The 7,590-nt window shown below is 56.7% G+C and overlaps 1 protein-coding gene across 1 annotated transcript in view; it reads left to right on the forward strand.

Moving 5' to 3' along the window:
- Positions 1-7,590, forward strand: part of DOC2B (double C2 domain beta) — a 33,613-nt gene that overhangs the window by 804 nt on the left and 25,219 nt on the right. The gene's annotated exons all lie outside the window — the stretch shown is intronic.

Genomic DNA, 7,590 nt, shown 5'->3' on the forward strand with positions numbered 1-7,590 from the left:
CGCGCCCCCTCCCTGCCAGCCCGCCCTCCCCAGGCTCCGGCGCGGGCGGCTGCTTTTGTTCCCGGGAAGGGCGGAGCTGTGTCCCGGGGAGACACCAGTTGCTGCCGGCCTCGCGCTCGCTCCCCGCTCGCCAGCCGCTCCGGGAGGGCCTCGCGGCCGAGGGTCGGGGTTGGGGCGGGCTGAGGAGGGGCCCGAGGCTGGGAGCGGCCCGGCCTCCCGCGTGGGCCCGGCGGCCCGCAGAGCGCAGCGGCTTTGCCGGTGCGCGGGCAGAGGACCAGGAGGACCGCGGGGCCGCTTGTCCTTTGGAAAAACCTTGGCGGTTCCTCCTCCAGTGTCCATGGACCCCGCCGCGGCGCTGGCCAGGGCCGCGCACCTGCGCCCACCTGTTACGCCCGCGGCCCCCGGGCGGAAAGGGCCTCCCAGCCCGCTCCCCTCCTCCCGGACTGAGCCCTGAGCCCCGGGGAGCAGGCAAGCGCCGGAGTCCCGGGACCGAGGCCCGGCCGGTGGGCGCCCTTTCCCATCCACCGGGCCGGACAGGCTGGGAAACCGAGGCCGGAAGAGGTCGCAGTCCAGTGAGGAACCGGTTTGCGCGGGGTGGGGATGGGACGTGAGAACCCCCTCCTAGCCCAGCTGTGGCTCCCGACTTGCCACTGAGACCTGGAAAACCAGCGTCAAACCCCAGCCCTTCCCGGGATGTGGCCCGGGCAGGAGTCCTGCTCTAGCTTCTCCAGGGCTGGGGCTGCCCCTCCCCTGTGCAGGGGTGTCTGCGCCTGGCTTGGGCACTCACCAGGGCCTGTGGGCTGCGGGTCTGGAGTTTCCCAAGCATCAAATGTGCCAGCAGAAGCTGAAGGTAGGGATTACCAGTGCCCCCGGGGTGGAGACCCCCCATCGCTGCACCTGGGGAGGCCCATCAGCAGTGGCCGGTTAGAGCAGGGCCCCTGTAGGGAAACTGCCTGCCAGGTACTTTTTCGAGGCTTGGACCACGGCCCTCGGGCCAGCGCCTGGCATATGAAGGCCCTGCCCTGGGGTGTAGGGGCTGGGGAGCCGTCTTGTCCCTCCACTTTCCTGCCAGCTTGGGGAAATCGGGTCGGAAGAGTTTTTTGCCCTCAGGGCTGTGCCCTAGATCCACCCCCTCCCCTCTGCTCCTGGCACCCTGTGCAAAGCTCACCCCGGACTTGCTGAGCCTCTGGGCAGGCCCTAAGTGGCCACTCGTTTGGCTGGCCTGAATCCAAAGCCTCCCCCAGAAGAAGGGATGGGAAACTTGTTCCCATTTCCGGCATCACTGCCACTGCACCAAGGAAGTAAGAGGGGAGGGCAGAGCTTCAGGCCACCCTCCTGGTTCCACAGAGGGCCCTCTGGATAGCGAATGGCCAAGAGACTTTTTTTTTTTTTTTCTGTCTCTGAACCCACAAAGCAAGGAGGGGACCAGGAAGCTCGAAACTCAGGCCAGCCGGCCCCTTGTCCAATTCATCGACTCAGCAGCCCTTCGCGAAGCATGTCCTGGCAGCAGTGCTGGGTCCCTGGCCTCAGATACATGCCATGCAGGGGCCAGACTCACATGGGGTCAGCAGTGCAGGGCAGAGCTGGACGCAGCTTTGCCAGCTTGAACTGTGGGCTGGCCACACCCGTATTACCAGGACACGCCAAAGAAATGCTAAAAACGGGCTCAGAGGAGCTAAGGAGGACGGTGTGCCACCGAGCCAGGGCCTGCGTGGGCCCCTGTCGCCCCCTTCAAGGGGTGCCCCACCCCAGGCTTGGATCCTATGGGAGGCTGAGCAAATATCCTAGGCACAGGAGCCCAGAAATCTTGGCTCTCGTGCGTGGTGGGGGAACAGGTTCTGGGGTGGGACTGCCTTCCACCCAGTACCCCAGGCCGTGCCCCCCTCTGGGCTGTGACAACCAGATCCCTAGAATAAGCCTAAGTGATTCAAGCCAGATGGTTCATTATGGCTTTAGCCAGGGTTATGCTATTTGCTGCCCTAATTATTGGATTATCTCTGTTCTGACAAAAAGAAATGAGGGCGGTTGCTCTGTTGTCCAAGGCAGAGAGTGAAGTGCTGTTTATTTACTCAGCCTTTTCTCCTGGCTCTTTAAAGCCCTTCCTTTATTAAGTCATGTCAAAGCACAAGCACACAACTCACATGTTCCCAGCAGATCTCGCAGAGGGGCGATGACATGGAGGAAAGGCAGTGAATGTCCTAATGAGCAGGACCTGGTGTCTGCCCTGCCAGTTCTCCTAGGATGGCCTCTGTGGCGTGCTGCCCTCCAGGTGGGCCGTGGGCCCCACACACCACACGCTGCCCCTGCGTGAGTTGCTCTCCTGCCTGGTCCCCACCTGTGGAAGCCCAGTTCATTCTTCAAAGCTGTAATCACTAGAGTGCTGTGGGTTGCAAGTGACAGAAAACCAACTCAGAGCGGCTTAAACAATGAGGACAGCTGAGGTCTTGCCACACCAGGGTGCACCAATGTGTCAGCACCTCAGCACCGTCAGGGGTGATGGTCCTGTCCATCTTTGCACGTGGCTGTGCGCTTTTCCTTGTAGACCAAAAATCAAGGCCCATTTCCTATTCCAAAGGGTGTCTGGGTGAGGAAGGTTCAGGTGCAAACCAAGGTCAGAATGACACTGTCAGTCCCCATCAGCAAAGCAGGACCCTCGGGTCCAAGGTGGCTGCTGCAGGTCCAGGCGTCACACGTAACAATAAGGTCCTTGATTGGGTAAGGACTGATTCCTTTTCTCGTGTCTCAGTTTAGGAGCAAGGAAACCTCTCCGAGAAGTCCCCAGGAGACCTGTCCTTTTGTCTTGTTGGCCAGCATTGCCTCATATGTCCATGTTAAACCTGCCCCGTGTGGTTCACCCGGGACCGGGTCAGGACTGATGCCCATGCAGGTCTGGAGCAAGGACAAAGTGTTGAGTCCACCTCAAAGGTTCTCCTTGTCAGGGGGCATATTCCAGCCCCCACTGGCTGTGGTGCCCCTTCCTTTGAGCCCAGAACCTCTTTGGCCCCAGTCATGTTCTACCTGGACCCGTGATATTTTTCATGCACTCAATGTTACAGCACCACCTATGTGTCAGGCTCTGTGTCACGCACGTGTAACATACAAGAGTGCTGAGAGGCCATCTCTGACCGGAGGGTATTCATCAAAACCAAGACAAACAGGGGACCCCGCAGCGAGGGTCAGGGAAGCAGGGACCCAAATGGGAAGCTCTGGCTCGCGGAGGTCACTCACAGAGAGGGCTCAACCCTAAGACGGGGGGGAGGGAGGAGGTGGGCTGGCAGAGGGGAAAGAGAAAAGGGGGGTGCTCCTGGCAGAGGGACAGCTGTGTACACAGGCCCTGAAGTGTCAGAATCTCAGCCCAGTGTAGGCAAAACAATAGAACCAAGTGGCTCAAAGAAGCGGAAGGGACCTATGAGGAGGCCAAAGCGGTCATATCACAGAAGGTCTTAAAGGCCACACCAAGGAGGTTGAACTGAGTCCAGGAGTTGATGGAGAACCTTCCAACAATTTAAAGCAGATGATGAAGATGTTTATAAAAATCTTAACACTCATCTCTAAGCTCCTGGGAAGCAGGGATGACGGCTCATTTCTGTCTATCCTCCCTGCAGTGCTGGCCTGGCTCAGTGGCTCAGTTTCCCCAACTATAAAATGCTTTCAACACAAGCTTGATGGTTTTCTATGGTCCTTGCCACAGATTTTTTTTTTTTTTTTTTAACTATTTGAGAGCCTGATATTTTTCTTCCCAAAAAAAAAAAAAAGAAATCAGGGTAGATTTCCTATTCCCAAGGGTGTCGGGAAAGTCCAGGCACAAACCAAGGCTATGGTGATGCTGTCGGTCTCCATCAGCCGAGCAGGGAGGTGTTTGGCCTTAGAGGAGCCAACAGGGGCTTGAGCTTGATTTTCTCTGAATTAGCCCCATTAAAGCTCTATCATTATCGACAAACGGGTGACAACTCTCAAAGGCCCATTAGTGACCAGCCCTCATTATTTTTTCGAAGATGTAAACTTCAGTGAGGTCATGTGATTTGCGCGCTCCAAGGGCAGGGCACTGTGGCTCACAGAGAAGCACCTTCTCCTGCCCTTAGGGCCCTCGTCACTCCCAGCACAAGCCCGAGGTGCTTTTCCAACTCAGAGGGCCCTCCAGGGCCGCGAGGCGGCTGAGCCCTCACCCTCCTTCCCCAAGAGCAACTCTGCTTTTCTCTCTTTTTGTTTCTTAGTTGCATCCTCCTAAGATTTCAGCTAAACGAAGTGGCAAAAAATAAACAACAACAACAACAAAAAACCACTTTTTGGACCAGGGCAGAGTGGCCCGTGCCTGTAATCCCAGCACTTTGGGAGGTGGAGGCGGGAGGATTGCTTGAGCCCAGGAGTTCAAGACCAGCCTGAGCAATGTCGTGAGACCCGCCCCCACACACACACCACTGTCCCCCCCCCACACACACCACTGTCCCCCCTCCCCCCACACACACCACTGTCCCCCCCAACACACACCACTGTCCCCCCCCACACACACACCACTGTCCCCCCCTCCCCACACACACACCACTGTCCCCCCCCTCCCCCCACACACACCACTGTCCCCCCCCACACACACCACTGTCCCCCCCCACACACACCACTGTCCCCCCCACACACACACACCACTGTCCCCCCCCCCCACACACACACACCACTGTCCCCCTCTCCCCACACACACATCACTGTCCCCCCCACACACACCACTGTCTCTATGTAAATATTTTTTAAACTAGCTGGGCATGGTGGTGGGCACCTGTAGTCCCTGCTACTTGGGAGGCTGAGGTGAGAGGATCGTTTGAGCCTGGGAGGCTGAACTGTGATTGCACCGCTGCACTCCAGCCTGCGCAACAGAACAAGAGCCTGTCTCAGAAACAAACAAACAAACAAAAAACAACAACTTCTTGGGAGCCACTAGGCCTCCAGGGAGAAACTATCAGGATGGAAGTGAAGAGGCCTAGATTCTGTGGCCTGGTCTGCTGGGCCGCGCTGAGCAGCTCACCTGCCCTCTCTGAGCCTCATTTCTCTGAAGGGAAATGAAGTTGGGCCATGTGCTCCCTAAGAGAGCTGCACCAGCCTCTCAAAATTGTGACCGAGCTTCTATTTATAAACTATCATTTCTTACCTTCCAGTGGAGTTCAGAGAAATTCGTCAGTGCCTTCCCGGTGACACTCTGGACGCGCTGTCCCTTCCCAGGAGGTGGTGGCAGGTGTCAGTTTCCCCCGAGCAGAGGGAGCAGGTCACTGCCCTCCGTGGACAGGGGTTTGTGCAGAGCCAGCGCAGGGGCTCCTCCCCTCCAGGACCTGGGTGTCCCAGGGGGAGCAGACAGCCACTCCGTCTTCTGGCTGTCCTTCTCTGGGGTTGGGAAACAGGCAGAAATCAGACTGTGCATTTTTACACGTGAGGGTCACACCGGCTCCGAGCTCCTGGGAGCACCTGGAGGGCAGGTGGGCTTGAATGGCCTAGCCACATGTGTCTGCATCTGTTTGTTGGTCTCAGAGGTGTGGCCAAGGCATGGTCCTGTTGCTCAGGAGGCTGAATCACTGGGGCAACACACCCCAGGTAGGCCTGACCTGAACGGCATCGAATGACTGTCACGTAAAGCCAACGGCTTTGGAGAATATTGTTACAAAAGCACAGATTGGTGTGTCTTGGGCTGTGGCTGTGTGCATTGCTGCAGGAGCGGTGGGATATACCTACCTTCCAGCAGCCTCACCTGCTTGGTGTGTAGATGGCAGCTAGCATGCCAGCTACAGCTACTGGAGGCACACATACCCTTCTCAGGAGAACGTGCCCCAGGCTTCACTCAAGACCTAGTGTTTATTCATTTTTCTGAGACAGGATCTCGCTGTGTCACCCAGGTCGGATGCAGCGGCACAGCCACACTCACTGTTGCCTCAACCTCCTGGGCTCAAGGGGTCCTCCCACCTCCGCCTCCTGAGTAGCTGGGACCACAGGCATGCGCCACCATGCCTGGCTATTTCTTTTTTTTTTTGTTTTTTGTTTTTTGAGACGGAGTCTCGCTCTGTCGCCCAGGCTGGAGTGCAGTGGCGCGATCTCGGCTCACTGCAAGCTCCGCCTCCTGGGTTTACGCCATTCTCCTGCCTCAGCCTCCTGAGTAGCTGGGACTACAGGCGCCCGCCACCGCGCCCGGCTAATTTTTTGTAATTTTAGTAGAGACGGGGTTTCACCGTGGTCTCGATCTCCTGACCTTGTGATCCGCCCGCCTCGGCCTCCCAAAGTGCTGGGATTACAGGCGTGAGCCACCGCGCCCGGCCCATGCCTGGCTATTTCTGTATTTTTTGTAGAGGTGGATGTTGCCATGTTGGCCAGGCCGGTCTTAAACTCCTGGCCTCAAGTGATCCACCCGCCTCAGCCTCCCAAACTGCTGGGATGACAGACGTGAGCACCGCGCCAGCCACCACGATCTGTTGGCTCTTAGTTTGCACATAGTTCTAACAAGTATCATCACCTGGTTTCTTGGGAGAAACAATGACTGAACAGGTGAGAGAGCTGTTTCTACTACCATAGACAAGTAATCGAATAGGAGTTTCAGGCTCATGTCAAAGAAAGAGGCAGAAAAATAAAACCGAAAAGAGGACCACCCGGGACCCTCTGGTTGCTTCACGTCCCCGTTCGCATCTGGACTATGACTGTGACATTCGGAAGAGTAATCGTAGCCATAGCGGCGACTCAGGTTATTCAGAAAAGCTGAAGTGACCATTTGTATGTTCTGTTCCCAAAGGCAGGGAGGGAAATGATCCAGTCGAGGACAGTTTCATTCCAGAATGGGTCTCGTAGAAGCCAGTACCTAGAAAACCCACCATAGGGATCTGCTTCTTCTGTAGTGATCTACGGATCCCCTCCTACACCCCAGGCACACTGTGTGCTGTGAGGTGGATACCACCGTTGTCTCCATTTGACAGATGAGTAAACTGAGGCATCAAGACGTTAGATCAGCTGGTCACACAGCAGGGAAGTGCATGCTGGGATTTGAACCCGGGAGACCGATGTCAGAGGGCAGGTCTTGCACCCCACACTGCTGCAAAGAGAGACACGTGCTGATCCGTGTTAGAAGGGGGTGACCTGGACAAATGCCACTCCCATCACCAGCTCCACACCAATGGCCTTTCATTAGCCAATTTCCCTGCAGACCCAAGACACTGTATCATGCCTGGCTGGGCCCAGCACTCACCCAGAGATCTGCAAACTTGTTCTATAAAGGGCCGGACAGTAAATATTTTCAGCTGTGCAGGCCATATGGTCTGCTTCTGAGGCAGGAAAGCAGCCGCAGACGAGATGTAAATGATGGGCCCAGTCAGGTGTGGCCATAATTGGATCTAGATCCATGTTGGGAGCGTAGCTCAGAGCCTGAAGAATAGAATCTTTCAAGTTTGGCCTTCCCTTATCCCAGGATCACACCAGTCGTTAAGCCCGCACCTGCTGGTTGGCCTGTGGTTGGAATCATCACCTCCCCCAGCCCCACTGTGCCGTTGGCGAACTCCTACTCATCCCTCATGGCTCAGGTGAAACACCACCTCCTCCAGGAAGCCTTCCCTGATTGTCCCAATTCACATG

Source organism: Macaca thibetana, chromosome 16, assembly GCF_024542745.1.
Source record: "Macaca thibetana thibetana isolate TM-01 chromosome 16, ASM2454274v1, whole genome shotgun sequence".
Classification (NCBI taxonomy): Eukaryota; Metazoa; Chordata; class Mammalia; order Primates; family Cercopithecidae; genus Macaca; species Macaca thibetana.